Here is a 17,559-nt window from a genome sequence, read left to right on the forward strand (position 1 = left end):
AGGGGTGTGGCATTATTAAAAGCACAACTTGAGAATGGTGGCAATGCGCATGAACTGAAGTACAGAAGCAGAGAGATAAATGAAGCATTTTTAAAATGCACAACTTCAGCCTTCATTCTTTGAGACAGATTTCGCACACGCTACTCAAAAGTTTTGCCAGCACTGGTGTTATTTGCTAGAATTGACATTATCTATGCCTATCAAAACACTCCCCAGAAGAGTCTGAGTCATCAGAACTTCCAAGGATACACATTTAAAACACACACACAAGTACAAGGGAACACTGCAGAATTTCATTACATATGGGGGAGGGGGTGAAAGGGTCAGAATTAAAGCAAGGACAAATCATTACCCTTGTAACCCAATCTGGCCTTGAACTGAAGTGATCTTATCTGAAGAGGTGGCTAGGAAGTACTGTGAGACTTAAAAAAGAAAAAGCCTTGTGGAGACCTTGTATGCCTTCAGAACAGTAAGAATTTCCAAAAGCTCTTCAACCAACCAGTCATGCTAATTAGAGTAAGCCGGACAATTCTCAGCAGACATCTCCCCTCTATATATCTGAGAATGCAAGCACTGCTTCTAGAACAAGGCAATAATTTCAGGTCACAATTGCATGAAATATTAAAATCTATTTTCACATCGTTTTGTGACTTCCCAGCAGCCAGACAGCAGATGCTGAGAATTAAAATCTTCACTGCCAGTGAAGTGCCAGTACCTAAATAGTGATAAAAGAACACAAACAACAGCAATGGAAGTGGGAAAAATTGGATTCTGTTTATGCAAGTGTTGTTTAAAGAGATATTTAAAATTTCTTTGGCTATAATTCAAGTATACATGCACCGTTTCTCTTTTCTCTAACTATAATTCAAGTATACACCTGGGACATACTTTTGAACTCAGCTTTAATATTCAGGAATGATATACTTTAGATTTGGAAATCCACTCCCTCCCCCCTCCCCCTCCCCCCCCCAAAAAATCAGGAAGGTAATTTTTCCACTGAAAGCCTCTTTTCCACGAGATTATAGATCGTCCTTTCAGCCAAACTTCAACCAGTGATTACTACAGTAAAAACACTGGGGGGAAAATAAACTGAAGTGTTCACAAAATTATGGTCTCCACAGAAAGCAACTTTCCCCCCAAGCCACAATAAGAGACCAGTTGTTTCTTCAGCCACTCCTCAAATTAAAGCAGTCATTCATATTCATAGGCTCCTGAGAACTGCTAAACCAGCCCACACGCAGCTTCATCAACTATTAACAATTAACAGCCATAAACTGTTGTCCCTGGTTTGTCATCGCAGGCCCCACCAATTCCCATCAAGGGTGCAGGTATTAAATATTCGACTATTAGAGGGGGGGCTTTCTAAACACTATCAATAAGTGGGTAGATCACGGCTAGGATAACATTTCAAAAGAGCAGTTAGTCGTATGAACTGTAAAGCGGGGGGAGGGAGGGATTCTAAAATTACGGGAATAAAACCTTAACAAAACAAGAAATTTAAAAAGGCCTCAAAAGAGCAAACTCAATGGAGAAGTCACTTTACTGCAGAAGTCAGTTCGCCTTGGCCATATCCTGCCGAAAGAGGGGGGGAAACCGTGGCAATTTTTTTTTTGCTTGACTTGAACACAAAAGGGGCCAGGATGCTTGGAGAATGCCCCCACCGGCAACATTTGGTGATATTTTGCGGACCGGGAGTGGGGAGGGAGGCAAAAAGGTTCTTTTCTTCCCCTCTCAGAAGACACATTCTTTATTTCTTCACTTGTGCTTCGTATGGGGCAAAATTACACACAGGAAGCTCAGAAGAGACAAAGAACTCTGCATACCCGCAAACTTTTTAAGACAGCGGCAACCCCCCAGCTGCTTTTCCCTCCAGCTAGCTCAGCTCCAGCCGCCATCACGCTGGGGAAAAGCAGCCTCTCTCTCCCTCTCATTCCCAGCAACACACAAAGCCTCCCGTCTTGCTCGGCTCTCCCCGCACCAGCCCTGCACTCTCCAGGGAGGCAAGTTAAGGCCGGAGAAAAGGCAGGCAGGCAGGCCGGCCGGCCAGCGAAGGAAAGCGCGCGCGCACCCAAGGACACACACCAGTGGGGCTCCTCAAAGGATCCCGAACAAGCGGCGGCGGGAGGCGGGCAGAGCTTCCGAGAGCAGCCAACTCTCGGGGAAGGGAGCAGAGCAAAGTTCTTACCGGTCGTAGGTGGCGGCCGAGGGAGGGGGGAAGAGGGAAGAATAGCGGGCAAACGAGGCACCCGACACAGCTGCTGGGCGAACCCCTTTCCCTCCTCCCGGTCGGCTTCTCCCTCCCCCCCTCGCTATTCCTGCCGCCGCCAAGCAGCCGTGCGCGCACGCTCTCTGCCGCTGCGCCTGGATTGATCTGGTCTCACTGGCGTCAGAAAGTCGGAGCCACCCAGCCTCCACTTACCCCACTGCCAATACGCCGCATACAGATATATACACACACTCGCGCTCCCTCTCGGCCGAGTTAGGGATCCTCTCCAAATGGCCGCCCCCGGTCGCTCGCTCGCTCAAGGAAGGCATGCAGAGCTGGGCTGGGGAAGCTCGCTGCCGCGTTCCTTTAGCTCTGCCCCCTAAGCCCGCCCCAAGAAGGCTTTCTCAGCCGCGGCTGCTGGGACGGGCGGCTGGCGGTGAGGTTTGGAACTGTGTCAGAAACCATTTGCGAATGGTCGTAACATCCCGGGAAGGCTTTCATGTTGTCGTTTCCAATTCCCTGCAGCTTTGACACGGTTTAGGCAGCAGTCCATTGATTTGCAGCTCCGAAGCCGATTCCCTCCCGGCCCGTAAGATGAGAGCTGGAGCAGGTTAGACTCATCTCTGGGTTTATAGGCTCGCGGAGCGCAGGTGACAGGTTCCGATCATGATTCCGATGTTTATCAGCCCGTTATTTACTAAAGCGCAAACAGATAAGTTTGTAAAACTGCATTGGGAAAGAGGTGTTGGAACTTGGAGCAAAGACCAGTGTCATTTACGTATGGCTATATCATTAAAGGGCTAGTTTGTACACTGACCTTGCCCCTCTTGGCGTGTTTTATTTATAGGATGGCTTTAGGAAATTACACTTGTTGCAGGAGCAGACACCCATTTACCCCAACGTGTCTTACAGAAAATCCAACTCGTGGAAATAACAAAAATGTTGACGTTCACGTGTCAGGACAGCTGCACACATTGGTACATTTTTGTTCGAAATGTGGATACGCTTGGCTATGACGTCCACACATTACCTGTCTTTTACAACACTGTTTCCTGCAACAATGACATTTCCTACAACAACAAAGATATGGAGCTGCACTTGGTATATCTAAGACAGAGCACTATGAACAAGGATTTCCAATTTAAAATTTAAACGAATAGATTAGGAGATGAAGCTGCCTGGGACTAACACATAGCTTTGGGTGTGTTTCCCCCCCCCCTCCTCATTACTTTAATAGTCTGATTGCAGCCTGTTATTCAATAGGTGTTGCATAGAGATGCAGTGATAAAATTAGATCTGGTGAATTTGTCTACTTTATTAAAGTCACAAGCCCTTTGCCAATGGGGGAAAAAAGATGGTCATTCTAACCATCTGCAAAGCAAGATGTGAAAACAACAGCAAGAAGGCATCTAAATGACACGCTGCAGAAATAATCCTGAAGTAAATAAATGTAAAAGTTTAGTGCAGAACAGCAACCTCTAACATTGATAAATCAAAATTTGTTAGCCATTTCATATCTTCAGGAAATTTAACAGACTGTCAAATAAGACATCTTGCCATACCCTCCAAAATGGAATTTTATATTTAAAAGAGGGATTAGGCCTTTTAAGATCCAAACAACAAGGACAACTTCTCAATCAGCCCAGATTCAGACATATAAATGCCAAAAGATGTCTTCTGGAAGTGACCTTCCTGGGTGTTTATTGACATTGCTTAGGGCTGAAAAAGCCCATCTAACTGGATGATAAATCAAGATAATAAATCTCCATGCCAGGAGAGTCTTTTCTGAATTTGTTGCAAGGGCAACAAGTGGACATTCCAAAGCAAAGAACTGTCTGCACTAATAGTTAACAGATTCATCTGTCTGAAACACACTTAGTCTACATCATCAGTACGGACAATGTCAGACAGTGTCATAAAATGCTATGTAACTTGCATAGAAGATTGTCCTCAAAAAGCCCTTTATAATTCTTATTACTGATGCAACTAGGAAAGATGATTCTGAAATATATCAATATGATTGAGCCACTCCATGGACTTTACTGGACAAAGGAAGATTCCAACCCTCTTTTGCTGTCATGTTAAAATGCAGCAGGTAACCACTTCTGTTCACGAATGGTGAAACGGCACAGTCCTTAAATACATGCTTAAAGGCAAAGACTGCCTAAGAAGATGATAGGAAACACACACACAAGCATTCCTAGGGCCCGCCTTTAGTTTGGAAATAGACCAGCACATGTGGATTCAAGATGTGCTGATATGGGAAGGAATAGACAATAAATGCAGATGCATTGTAAAGAGGACTATAAACAATATCTGAAAACCATATCATCAGGGTCCATCCTTGGTGGTAGGGTACAACAGAAGGGAATATAAAAACTACCTTGCTAGCAAAGATAGATTGACTTTAGCACTCTGTTTCTAACAAGGGCCAGCCAAACATTACTGTCAAGTTCACAGGCTGGAGATAGACATTCCCCATTTATCGTCTCCAGCATTTGGTAATCAAGGATATACTGCCTCTGAACACAGAGGTTCAGTTCTCAACTACTACTCCAGTGAGAAGCTGCTTGGGAAGCGCAATTTCGAATAGTAAGCAGGGTCTCACAAAATTGAATACTCCACACAAAAAGCTAGACATCAGCAAGAAGCATTCTTGCCTAGACTTTCCCCTGACATAGTAGGCTTTCATGTGGATTTTTAAAAACTAGACTATTCATTTTTGTGATCTTCTGCTTGGAGTATGAAATCATACAACCCAGGAATACGAAAGTGGTGAATTGTAAGTCATAATCAGAGACATTTGGCAGCTCATTGAGACACACTGAATGCCTTTTAGCTATTCTTCCATAATTATACACCCACTAGACTCCCTCTGAGAATGGTGGTCTTCTAATCTCTCATGGTGCCTTTTCAGTCTCTTCCCCCCCACCCCATCTTCTGGCAACCATGGACTGGCAACCCCAAGTTGATGCCAGGTGGACATCTTAAACAATTGAACTGCAAGTAGGTAGTAGCTAGAGGACAGCAGTTGGTACACAGGGGGGACTTAAGAACAGGCCTGCTGGATCAGACCAGTGGTCCATCTGCTCTGTGCACTGCGCAACCAATCACTCTGTACAGCTACAACAGGTCATAAAGGCTGGGGTCTTCCACTGATGTTGTCTCTGCCATTGGTATGCAGAAGTCTGCTGCCTTTGAGTGGGGAGGTTCCCTTTAATCACTGTGGCTATCCTCCAAGAATCTGTCTAATCCCCTTTTACATCCCTCTATGCCCATGGCCATCACAGCATCCTCTGACAGTAAATTCCACATTTTAATCAAGAAGAAGAAGATACTGGATTTATACCCTACCCTTCACTACCCAAAGGAGTCTCAGAGCAGCTTACAATCTCCTTTCCCTTCCCATCCCCTCCCCACAACAGACACAGTGAGGTAGCTGGAGCTGAGAGAGCTCTTTTGAGAATTGCTCTTGAGCAGAACAACTCCAAGAGAACTGTGACTGAGCCAAGGTCACATCAGCAGGTGCATGTGTAGGAGTGGGGAATCAAACCTGGTTCTCCCAAATAAGCGCACTTAATCACTACACCAAACTGGCTCAATTGTTAAGAAGCATTTCCTTTTGTCCATCCTGAATCAACTGCTCATCAGGACTTCCGGGGTTGGATCATGGAGAATTGAGCCACTTCTCAAAAGGGGAGTGGACCGGAGCCTTTGTTCTGGGCAGTGAAGGCGAATTCAACGCCTGCTGCCTACTTTTCTCAGTGAGGGAAAAGGCTAAGACATGCATGGAATATTCTGAGGGGATTTACTTCGGCTAACGAGGAATCCCAGCGGGGTTCCTTTTAGGCTTTGAAGAGTCCCCATCGAGGAATTGCATTCCAGCTTCTACAGAAGGTCTCTGTGGTTATTAATTTGACTTAAATTCATCAAGATTTAAGCTTTCTTTGGACTATCTGAATTTCTAAATATTAATCTTTGAAGAGGAAAGTGTTAAGAAGGTTAAATTTGGCTGCAAGGTAATCTTTCATTCCAAGACTAAAATCAACTTTATTTGAGATAAAGATTGAAATTTGGACTTAGCTACAATATTCTAAAGTTATAAACAAGAGAAGGGGGCAATTTTGAGACTTTTTGGAGATTCAGAAGCAAATTTAAAGGCTGAAAAACAACTTATGTTTGGAATACTTGCAGTTTCTGCAAAAAAAACCCCATTGTCACTGAGTTGCTGAGCTGGAAGACTGCAAAGGAAGTGACACAAAAGAGATCTTTCAACCATCAAGAATGGGACTTCGTGGCAAGAAAAGAAGAGGTCATTGGAAGAAGAGGTCATTGGAAGAAGGGAATGACCTGGTCTTCTCTAGGACTTGAAAATCATAGAAAAATTGCGGCGGCCATTAAAAGAAGGTCAAAATAATTTAAAACTATAAAGAAAAAAACCAGGACTTTAAAAGTTATTGGAGCCGGCGGATTTCATTACCACAGAGTGAAACATATTGGAATATATGAGTGGTATTAATTTTGGTGGCCTTTTGGAAAAAAAGAAAATTTGAAAAGGGTTAGAAAAATCGTGGGCACCATTTTGTCTATTTTAAAAACATTAAAAATTAATATCTTGGGCGAGGAAGCCCTGAGAATGGCAATTTTGGGTGCATTGAAAAGGGCATCTCCCAATCTTTAAGATCCAGTGGTTTATTTTTAATTTGGAGAGATCAACCTGAAAGCTTATTTTGGCAGTGAGGGGAGTGGTATGTCAGAGCAGAGGCTGCCAAAACAGACATGCACAAGGACTGCTTCATTTGAGGAGGGAAAAATGCCAAAAATACAAGAACAACTAGATGCCATGGAGGCAAGACTGATCAAAGTGATGAAGGAGCTAATAACAGAAAATAAAAAGCAAGTCGTCAAAGAACTAGAGGTGGTGAAGTCAGAAATAAAGAAAGAAATTGAAGATCTCAGAAAGAACTCACAAACAACGTTAAATAAAGTACATGTGGTTGGAAATAAGGTGAAAGATCAAGATTCCATGATTAATAAATTGCAGGAGAAAGCAGCTCTGCAAGATTGTAAGTTAATGGAAAACCAGATTGGTTTGAGAGGAGTGCCTGAAGATGAAGGATCTGACTTAAGGACATATATAGTAAGAATCATTGCTGAGTTTTTAGAAATAGACTCTGATGAATCTAGTTATCTGTATGATTATATATATAGGGTTAACTCCCTGTATGCCAAGAAAAATAAATTACCAAGAGATGTGGTAGTAAAATTCATTACAAGAGATATGGTGGGAAAGATCTTAAAAAAGCAATTTGAAAAAACATTGAAAATTGAGGGAAGCAGAGTAAGAATTATGGAAGAGTTGCCAAGAAAAGTCATAAATGACAGAAGATTATACAAAAAGTTAACAGATAAGTTGTGGAACAAGGATGTGAGACACAGATGGATACTGCCAGAAGGTCTAAGTTTTGAACATGGAGGAAAAAGGATTACAATTACAAATATACTGGAACTGCGGAAGTTTTTTTAAGACAATAGGGGATTTGGGGATACAGAATAAAGAGAAGAACCATTATGGATTACAAATTAATATCTTGGAACGTAAATGGACTAAATTCACTGCAAAAAAGAAGGGCTACATTTCAATGGATCAAAAAATGTAATATAATTTGTCTACAAGAAGTACATATTAAACAATTGGATTACAAATTTTTATGGAATAAACAATTGGGAAAAGAATTTTTCTCCTTGGCTAAGGAGAAAAAAAGGGGTGTGATTTTTTATGTTAAACAAGAATTAGATCCAAAATTGATTTTTAAGGACAGTGATGGCTGATATCTTGCTGTGGAAGTGACAATGAATGATAAAAAGACATTGTTGTTGGGATTGTATGCCCCAAATGGGGAAAAGACTCTTTTTTTTAAAGATATCACGCAAAAATTAGACCAAGTGATCTATGATCAAATAATGATAATGGAAGACTTCAATGGAACAATTAAAAATGATTTGGACAGATCAGGGAAAAAAAGTAAGGAGGGGAAATTACCAAGGTCATTTTTTTATTTAGTGAAGCAAGAAAATCTGGAAGATATATGGCGAAAATTCAATCCCAAGGTGCGTGACTATACTTTTTTTTTCAGCAAGGCATAACTCTTTCTCAAGAATTGATATGTTATGGACTACAAAAGATCTTGGACTTATGACAAAAAAAATAGAGGTTCTTCCTAAAGTTGGGGCTGATTACAACCCACTGATGTGGTCGGCAAAAAGGTGATGGAGAATAAATGAAGATTTGCTACAGAAAACAGAGATAGTGGTGTCTCTAGAAAAAGAAACTAAAGCTTTCTTTCAAATAAATGAAAATGAGGATATTCATTTCCAAACTGTGTGGGATGCGTACAAAGCTGTAATTAGAGGATTTTAATTACAATGAATAATAAAGACAAAAGAGATAAAGATAAACAATTGTTGGATATTCAAAAAGAGATTGGAAAAAAAGAAAAGGAACTTTAAAAAAGACCAGGAAAAAAGAAAATAATAAGTGAAATCACAATATTGCAGAATCAACTGAGACATTTGTTAAATAAAGAGGTAGAATACCTTAAGAGATAACAACAGAAATCCTTTGAAGGAGCAAATAAACCTGGAAAATACCTGGCTTGGCAAGTGAAAAAAAAAGGGAAAGTAAATTTGTTACTAAAATTGTATTGGAAGGTAAAGAAATAGTTGACCAAGCAGGAATTAAAAGGGAATTTTTTAAATACTATGCTAAGTTATTTCAAGGTCAAAAGGTGGATAAAAATAAAATAGATGTATATTTACAGAAAATTCAAGTAAGCCCCTTAACAGAAAATATGGAAAAGGTCTTAAATCAACCAACTGAAAAACTGAAGTTGAAGCAGCAATAAATTCAATGAAATTGGGGAAGGCGCCAGGTCCAGACGGTTTTACAGCAAAATTTTATAAAGTCCTCGCAGAAGTGTTAGCACCAAAACTTCAAAAATTGATGAATACTATAAGGATTGATGGAAAAATACCAAATACATGGAAGGAAGCAATAATTTCGTTGATACCAAAAGAAGATAGAGACACCACAATGTAAAAAACTATAGACCAATTTCATTACTTAACAACGATTACAAAATATATGCTAGGATACTAGCAGAACGACTCAAACAGCATTTGAACAATTTTGTTAAAGAGGAACAAGCAGGATTTCTTCCCAGGAGACAAATTAGAGATAATATCAGAATTGTCATAGACATTGTTGAATATTATGAGAAGCATCCTGAAAAAGAAGTGGCATTATTCTTTGCAGATGCAGAGAAGGCCTTTGACAATGTGAATTGGGACTTTATGTTTGCAGTGATGGAGAAATTAGGACTTGGAGAAGCTTTTATAAGAATGGTTAAGGTGATATATATTGAGCAACAGGCAAGACTCTGTATAAATGCAGATTTGATGGAGAAAATGATAACTGGCAATGATGCTAGAGATATTGCTTATGCAAATACAAGAAGATAAAGGAATAGAGGGGCTGAAACGGAAGGGTTTTTCTTATAAATACAGAGCGTTTGCTGATGATGTAATGTTTATTAATGAGAATCCTCTATCTGTGACACCATTGCTGCTTCATAAAATTCAAGATTATGGAGAATTGGCAGGCTTCTATATAAACAAAGAAAAATCAAAAATTTTGTGTAAAAATATGACAAAGAGTCAACAGGAAGAACTGCAAAGAGTAACAGAATGTGAAGTTGCTTCAAAAGTAAGATATTTGGGTGTGGAAATTACTATGAAAAATATAGATTTGTATAAAAATAATTATGAAAAGCTTTGGTGGAAAATTTATGACGATTTGATAAAATGGAATAAACTGGTCTATGCTGGGCAGAATTGCTGCAATCAAAATGAATGTTCTACCAAGAATTATGTTTCTATTTCAAACAATTCTAATTGTGAAGGACAATAAACAATTCAGTAAATGGCAACAAAAAGTTTCAGAATTTGTATGGGCGGGCAAGAAACCAAGAATTAAAATGAAAATTTTAACTGATGCAAAAGAAATAGGAGGTTTCCAACTGCCGGATTTAAAATTGTGTCATGATGCAGTATGTTTGTTTTGGATTAAAGAATGGATGACGTTACTAAATAAGAAGCTGCTGGCGTTAGAAGGTCATGGAAATATTTTTGGTTGGCATGCATATATGTTTTATGGGAAAAATAAAATGGATGGCTTTTTCTTGTATCATTATATAAGAAGAAACTTGCTAAGTACTTGGGTAAAATATAAAAAGTATGGTGATGAGAGAAAGCCGCTATGGATTGTGCCAACGGAAGTATTAAAATTATCTTCAGAAACTGATGCAGGGATGTGGTTATGTACAATCACCTATTAAAAATACATGGAGGAAAGGTGGAACTAAAATCAGCTAAAGAATTACAATATAAATATAATTGGTTACAACTACAACAAATTAAGAGCTTGGTGGAACAGGATATTAAAATGAAGGTATAAGACAGGAGCAAACAAAATTGGAAAAAATGCTGTTGGGTAATAATGAAAAGTTGATTTCAAGGATTTATAAATTACTATTGAAGTGGTCAACAAAAGATGAAGTAGTTAAATCTCAAATGATAAAATGGGCAATTAATTTTAACAAAGAAATACAAATGGAATCTTGGGAGTATTTATGGAAGAACTTTATGAAGATTTCAACATGTTATAACATTAAAGAAAACTGTTTTAAAATGCTGTATAGATGGTACATGACACCTAAGAAACTGGCAAAAAATGAATAATCAGGTGTCAGACAGATGTTGGAAATGTAAAAAACATGAAGGATCTTTCTACCATATGCAGTGGACTTGTGAAAAAGCAAAACAATTTTGGCAAATGATTCAGAAAGAAATTTCAAAAATTTTAGGTTATGACATCAAGAGGTCTCCAGATTCTTTTTGTTGGGATTACAAATGGAAAGTTTTCCAAAACAAGATAGAACGATGGTGTGGTATCTGCTTTCAGCTGCAAGGACTGTATGCTCAGTTATGGAAGCAAGATAAAATACCAGAAAAATGGGACTGGATTTTAAAAGTTTTGTCATGGAGTGAAATGGACAAATTTACAAGAATCTTAAAAAACTATGATTTGGAGAAGTTTAGGAAGGAATGGGAGAAATTTCAAAACTATGTTGAAAAACAATGGAAAGTAAGGGGACACAGATTTTTGATAAAAGCTGAAAGAGGTGGAAAAATGGACTAGAATTTATAAAGGGAAAATTTTTCTATTGAAAAATGAAGATGAACTTATAGTTATCTTTTCTTATTTTATGTTTTTATTTCTTCCGTACTGATATAAGGTTCTAAAATGGAGATTCTTGATTTGTTAAGTTACCTTGTTTCTTTTTTTAATTTTAAGTAAACACCGGCGGGGGTCAAGAAAAAGGGAGGGAGGAGGAGGGGGGGGGAAGCAATGTATTGTTTTTATTTGGTATTATTTTTTAAATTTCTTATAGATTTCTATAACAATATATTGCAAATTAATAAAATTGTTTTAAAACTGAATCTACTGCTCATCAACTCCATTGGGCACCCCTCAATCCTAATATTTGGGGAGGGGGAGAAAAAGTTTTCTCTGTCAGCTCTCTTTACCATGTATAATTGTCTGCAATTGGCAAAGCCATTCCTGCACTTGCTTGCAATTCTCAGGGCTGGATGAGAGGTTATGATGACATGAAGGCTGGAGGAGTCTCACTCCCACCCACCCACTATTAGCTCCAGGACAAGGCCAGGAGGCTGCACAGCTTTGGAAGGCAGAAACCCCTGGCAACACATCCATATAGCCCAGCAAAGCAGCATTGGATGGATGCAGCAACACAAGTGATGGAAGCAGTCAGGGAAGGCAGACTCACCTGCCAGGAGCAGCCTGTGGGGTGAACAGGGAGGAGACCATGACAGCACACCCAGGGACAGCTGGCCAGAGTCATACAGCCACCATAGGCCTAGGTTTCTGGAGTAGGCTAGGGGCAGGAGCCACAGGAGGGACCTGGAGAAAAGCAGAAGAAGGGGGAGTGACTTCCTGAGAGTGTTGTACACCTTCCTCCCCTCCCCCATGCCGAGACTTGTGTGGGGTGTGCTAAAGGAGGTTGGAAGATGCTTCCACCCTGGAGGTGGAGTCTGACAATAATTGTATGGCCTCTATCATGTTCCCTTTTAGTTGTGTCTTTTCAAAACTGAAAAGCTGTGGGCTCTACATATGGAAGACTTTTCATAATGGAGAGCCACTGCCAGTCTGAGTAGACAGTACTGACTTTGATGGACCAAGGGTTGATTCAGTATAAGGCAGCTTCATGTGTTCATGAGATGTGTCTTTAGATATGTGGTCTGTAGGCCATGGAGGGTATCTTGAATTGGACTCAGAAACCAGCTGGCAGCCACTCTACAACAACCCTGTGAGACAGACTAGGCTGAAAGAAAATGACTTGCCTGATGTCAACAAGATAGATTCAGGTGGGTAGCTGTGTTGGGCTGAAGCAGCAAAGCAAAGTTTGAGTCCAGTAGTTACACGAAAACTAATACCCAGAATAAAACTGTTCTTAAAAGTCCTACTGGTCTCAAACTTTGCTCTGTTGATGTTAACAAGTAAGTTTTATGTTATCCCCTCAACTCCTAGTCCAACTGTCTAACCACTATGCCATGCTCGTTCTTTATCTGTTCCAGATATCAGAGGTTAGTGGCCATTGTCCTGGTGACCACTTACAGCAGGTTACACTGAACAGTGAGAAAGTAAATGTGATGAGGAGGCAGGTTGACCTAGACTCCTAGAGAAAACAGTAGAAGCAACAAGGGAAGGCAGGAGAACGGGGTATCATGTAACCAGTTAGGGTTGCCAGCCTCCAGATGAGGCCTGGAGATCTCCCACTTTTACAACTGATCTCCAGTTGGCAGAGATCAGCTTCACTGGAGAAAATGGCCCCTTTGAAGGCTGGAGTCTATGGCACTGTGCCATGCAGAGGCTCTTCCCCTCCCCAAGCCCCACCCTGTTCCAGATCCACCCCCAAAGTCTCCAGGTATTTTCCAGCACAGGCCTGGCAACCCTACAGCTCTTTCATCGCTAGTTTAAAATATTCTTTTTAGCAGAAATATTGGTATGAAACTACCTACCACAAAACAAAACTACACTGTGTGAATTCAAAGGTCTGTGATTAAATTCACACTATGTTGTTTGATTTGTTTAGCTGGTTACGAAAATCTTTTTTCAACCACTTCCATGGCAGTGTACAAAGCAGAAGCCACACGCACAGTTAAAAACAGTAAAAAGTAACCTAATGTAAAAGTCTACCCTAAATAAAAACTTTCGAACTCTTTTGAAATGTCTGGAAAGAAACAGAGGCAAGGGATATTTGAGGAAGTCAGATTTGCCACAGTTCTGGGGCTCATGGCCTTTTTGTGCAATGGAACCTGAGCAGAGCTTTTGGGATAAGGAGGGAGGGGAGAATAAGTAATATGGTTCAGTTGCTCATTAGCATGTTTACTGCTTTTCATAATCACAGTGGTAAAAATGGTAACAGGAAGGATTTGTCCCTCTTGTCTTTCAGTGGGTGCTTATGAGTTGAGAATAGAAATCAGTGCTGTTAGTAACTGAGCATAAGAAACAAATAGATGGTAGTCAGTGTTCCCTCTAAACTGAGATTTTTAGCCTCCAGCTCACACATTTTTGTCTTAGCTCAGTAAAAATGGCCCTAGAGCAGAATAATTTATGCAGTAGCTCACAACTTTAATGCCAGTAGCTTACAATTTTAATGCCAGTAGCTCACAAAGTAGAGTTTTTGCTCACATGACTCTGCAGTTTAGAGGGAACACTGGTGGTAGCTATTTCAGATTAAGCAGTCTGGAATTAAGGGTGAGTAAAACTTTGTTGGTCTTAAAGGTGTCACTGAGCTTGAACTTTTGTCTAGGACTGGAACAGTAAGGGAAAGGAATGAGTTAACAGTTGCAATAGGCGTGGTTTCAGAGAGACGCTGAGGCAGGAAAGAGAAAGAGAAACTAAAGATGATTTCGCTCTGGTGTCAGTTACAGCTGGTGGAGATATGCAGATTTGTTTGTCTGGTTGTGTTCATAGAATAGTTGTGTCTGAAAAGGTCCCTGGTAGTTAGCATTGCATAGAAACCATGTTTTCAGCACATGAAGCAACAATGAAAACTGGGACAGAGTCAAAGATGTGCAGTTTTATTTTCAGACATGGAAGGTGAAAATCTGATTTGTTTAAAAGGAATTTGTCCCACCTGGGGCCTGTTTCCTATATCCTGCACCCTGCTCCTTCCTGTCATAACTCCATTATTCAGTTATGCTAAATTCCCCATTAAATTTCTTACATTGCTGCCACATTGTTCAGTCTATGTCTTCTATTGAGGAGAAAACAAGGCAACAATAAAAATCCAAATGGTAACAGTGGAGATACTAGGCTACTGTGTATACTGGCTGGAGGTGAATTATCTTTTCGGAGTGTGCCACAAAAAATACAAATGTGATATCCTAGAGTAGAAATTACTAGCATTATCATGTGCACTAATATTGCAGTTATGGCTCTTACTGTTTTGTTTTTAATTCCACTCATAATCCAAGGACCTTTTCAAGATATTTGTAATGCTTCATGTCATTTACTTGGGGAAAGGTGAGAACAGAATGAAGCAGAGCATTTTTTTTAATCTATAAATTTTATTTCAGGTTTATCAATGATACAATGATAAAGTATTATCCATTTGCTTAAATACAACTGCAAAAAACTATACCTAAATTAAACACCTAAAGAAAAACAAATAAAAATACAAAGTCAACATGCTACAAAAATTCAGAAAAGACACTACCCATAACACCTCCCTGTCTGAGCATATCAAACGCAAGCAGAGCATTCTTTGAACATTTTGACCTATTATGCTTGCACAGCTTACTGCAGATTTTCTGAGCAATAAGGCTTTAAGCTTGACTTTGGATTCTGTTCCTGCCTTACACACCATTCTTTTTCCTCCAGTGTATTCATTCTGCAGCCAAAAAAAATATATGCAGTTTTTCTAAATTGGGGTGAAACGTCACTTATGACATATGGGGGGGGGGGGTATCTATTTTAAAAAAAAAAAATATTTCACAATTGTCTTGTCACAGCTGTGCATTAGTGTCCAGCAAGCACCTTCCATTTAAATCCTCTTGTTTTGTGCATGAATTTTAGCATTAGTTGGTGGAATGAAAGTGAAAGAAACACAGGCAAAGGCTACAGGGAAACCTACTGTTGAAATTGACCAGACTTTTTCTGCAACTGACAAGTAGTTGCAAAGCCCCATTTTCCATGTTGCCATGAGCCCAGCCTGTCTGCCCTCTCTTGCCACCCAGTTTAAACAGAGCTGTGCCTGCAGGGAGCCATCTGACCAGAAGAGGAAGCAGAGATAATACCTTTGGTATAGTTTAAAAGGACTTTCAAATGGAATTGATCTTCATATGGAAATCTTCTGGACAAACCCCTTTGCAACATTTCTGCCCCACCCCTACTCATTACAATGGGACTTAGATGGATTCCTTCCATTCCTTGTCTAATAGTGCTCACTGACTCAGAAGTATATCCCACTAACTCAGTCATTGGCAGTGTCATTCTAAGCAGTGGCACACCCTTCTAAAATGTGACAGGAACTTGGGCCAATGGATTTAGAAGGTTGTAATGCTGTTTAGGACTGTGCTGTTATTCTCTAATGGGTGTTTAAGACTGTAGTATAAGATTATGGAGGAGTATTGGGGCAGCAGGGTTGTTCTTATGATCTGGTTCAGTATATTTGCCAGCCATATTGCACAGTCCCTTTTTGCAGGAAGTACATCCTATATTTCCAGTTCTCATTAAATCTGTGTAACAGGGAGAGGGGTGTAATATCCAGTTGCTTTAGGCAGTGATAGAAGAACTCATACCTAATGGATATCTTTTTGTAAGGTAGCATTCAGTCTCTCTAAAAATGAAAAGGTCATAATCCCAGTTCAACTTAATGTGCTGCAGATTTCTCCACACTGCCCAATGAACAGGGCAGTTTTACATGTTTTGATAAGGTGATGTGTTATATAAATATTACTATACAGTCTTAATTCAAGACAAGTGGGAAGGACTCATGATACTTTCAGGGGAGAGTCCTCCCACCCATCACTGACAACTCCTCACATTCTAACAGCTCAGTGGGGGGGGAGATACTCCCAAATCCCCCCAATCTTCAAACCTGGCACAGCTTTAAGTCCCCACACCAACTATTGAGCCCAGTGTCCTTCTCTGCTGTGGTCAGGTCCCATGTGGCGTCCAGCCTCTTCCGTTGCTGTGGAGGGTCTTGGCACAGCCACAGGCCTCCTCTGTCAGCATGCCTGCTGGCCAACTTCACCACCACCACTGAGCTTGGTGTGGCTGCTGGCCTCTGCCACTGCAGCCAGGTCCAGTGTGGTTGCTGGCCTCCTTCACTGATGCAGCTGGAACTGACATGGCTGCAGGCCTTCTCTGCTGCAGCCATGTCTGATGGTTCCTTCCAGGTGGCAAGAGAGGGCAATCCAGCCAGGCTCACTGTGCATGTGCGGAACCAATGGCTCCCTCCAGGCACAGCTCTGACCTGCTCCCTCCCACTCAGCCAGGAGTCATTTTTTTACAAGCAGCATGAGACTAGCAATGGTCTCATATCACTAGACTCATGCTGCTCAGAAAAAATAAAATGTGGGTGGGAGAGTGGCCTATGAGGGGCAGGGGAGAAGTCCAAGGAAATCTATATGCTTTTGACAACTTCAGCTTGGAATCAAAGCAAGTGAAAAACTGGCACAGAAGCACTGTGAGAAAACCTGGGAAAATAGCAAATGGGAAGAAAACTGAGCACTGAAGGGAAGAAAAAGAATGCAGAATGAAAAAGAAAACCTGATTGATGTGCATGGTAAAAGCGAGGCAAAACACTCTTGCATAATAGTTGTTTGCTTTTAAGCAGGCCTCGGATTCAGTGGGAGCTCACAGGAGCACAGCTCTTGGACCTTTCTGAGAGTTCCTCCTCCTCCTTCTGAGAGTTCCACCTCCTTGTCCATTGAATAGTAGGTGCAGGTACATAACAAGCCCTGGATGAGCTCCACCACCTATTTTTCAACAAAATGACCTCCTGCTTTTAAGTACCATCTAGATTTGCCAGTTTCCTGCTTGGAGCAGGGGATGGTCTACCCTCACTCCCATTTACCATTGCTCCTTTTGCAGCCAACTGGAGAAACATGTTTTTAAAATGCTATTGACTTTTTACCATAACATTTCCATCAATTCCTAAAAAGGCATGCTGTCCCTCCTGGGTTTTCCTCAAATGTGACAT

The 17,559-nt window shown here is 40.7% G+C and overlaps 1 protein-coding gene across 3 annotated transcripts in view; it reads right to left on the bottom strand.

The window, feature by feature from the left end:
• SMAD1 (SMAD family member 1) overlaps positions 1–2,812 on the bottom strand; it is a 43,142-nt gene extending 40,330 nt beyond the window's left edge. Inside the window, exon 1 of one of the 3 annotated variants that reach the window (XM_060246693.1) lies at positions 2,420–2,812. The gene's annotated coding sequence lies outside the window, so the exon portion shown is untranslated. Of the gene's footprint in view, positions 1–2,185 lie in introns of all 3 variants that reach the window. The other 2 variants (XM_060246694.1, XM_060246695.1) reach the window with 2 other exon arrangements.
• Positions 2,813–17,559: the final 14,747 nt, after the last annotated feature.

The sequence above is a fragment of the Heteronotia binoei genome, chromosome 9, assembly GCF_032191835.1.
Source record: "Heteronotia binoei isolate CCM8104 ecotype False Entrance Well chromosome 9, APGP_CSIRO_Hbin_v1, whole genome shotgun sequence".
Classification (NCBI taxonomy): Eukaryota; Metazoa; Chordata; class Lepidosauria; order Squamata; family Gekkonidae; genus Heteronotia; species Heteronotia binoei.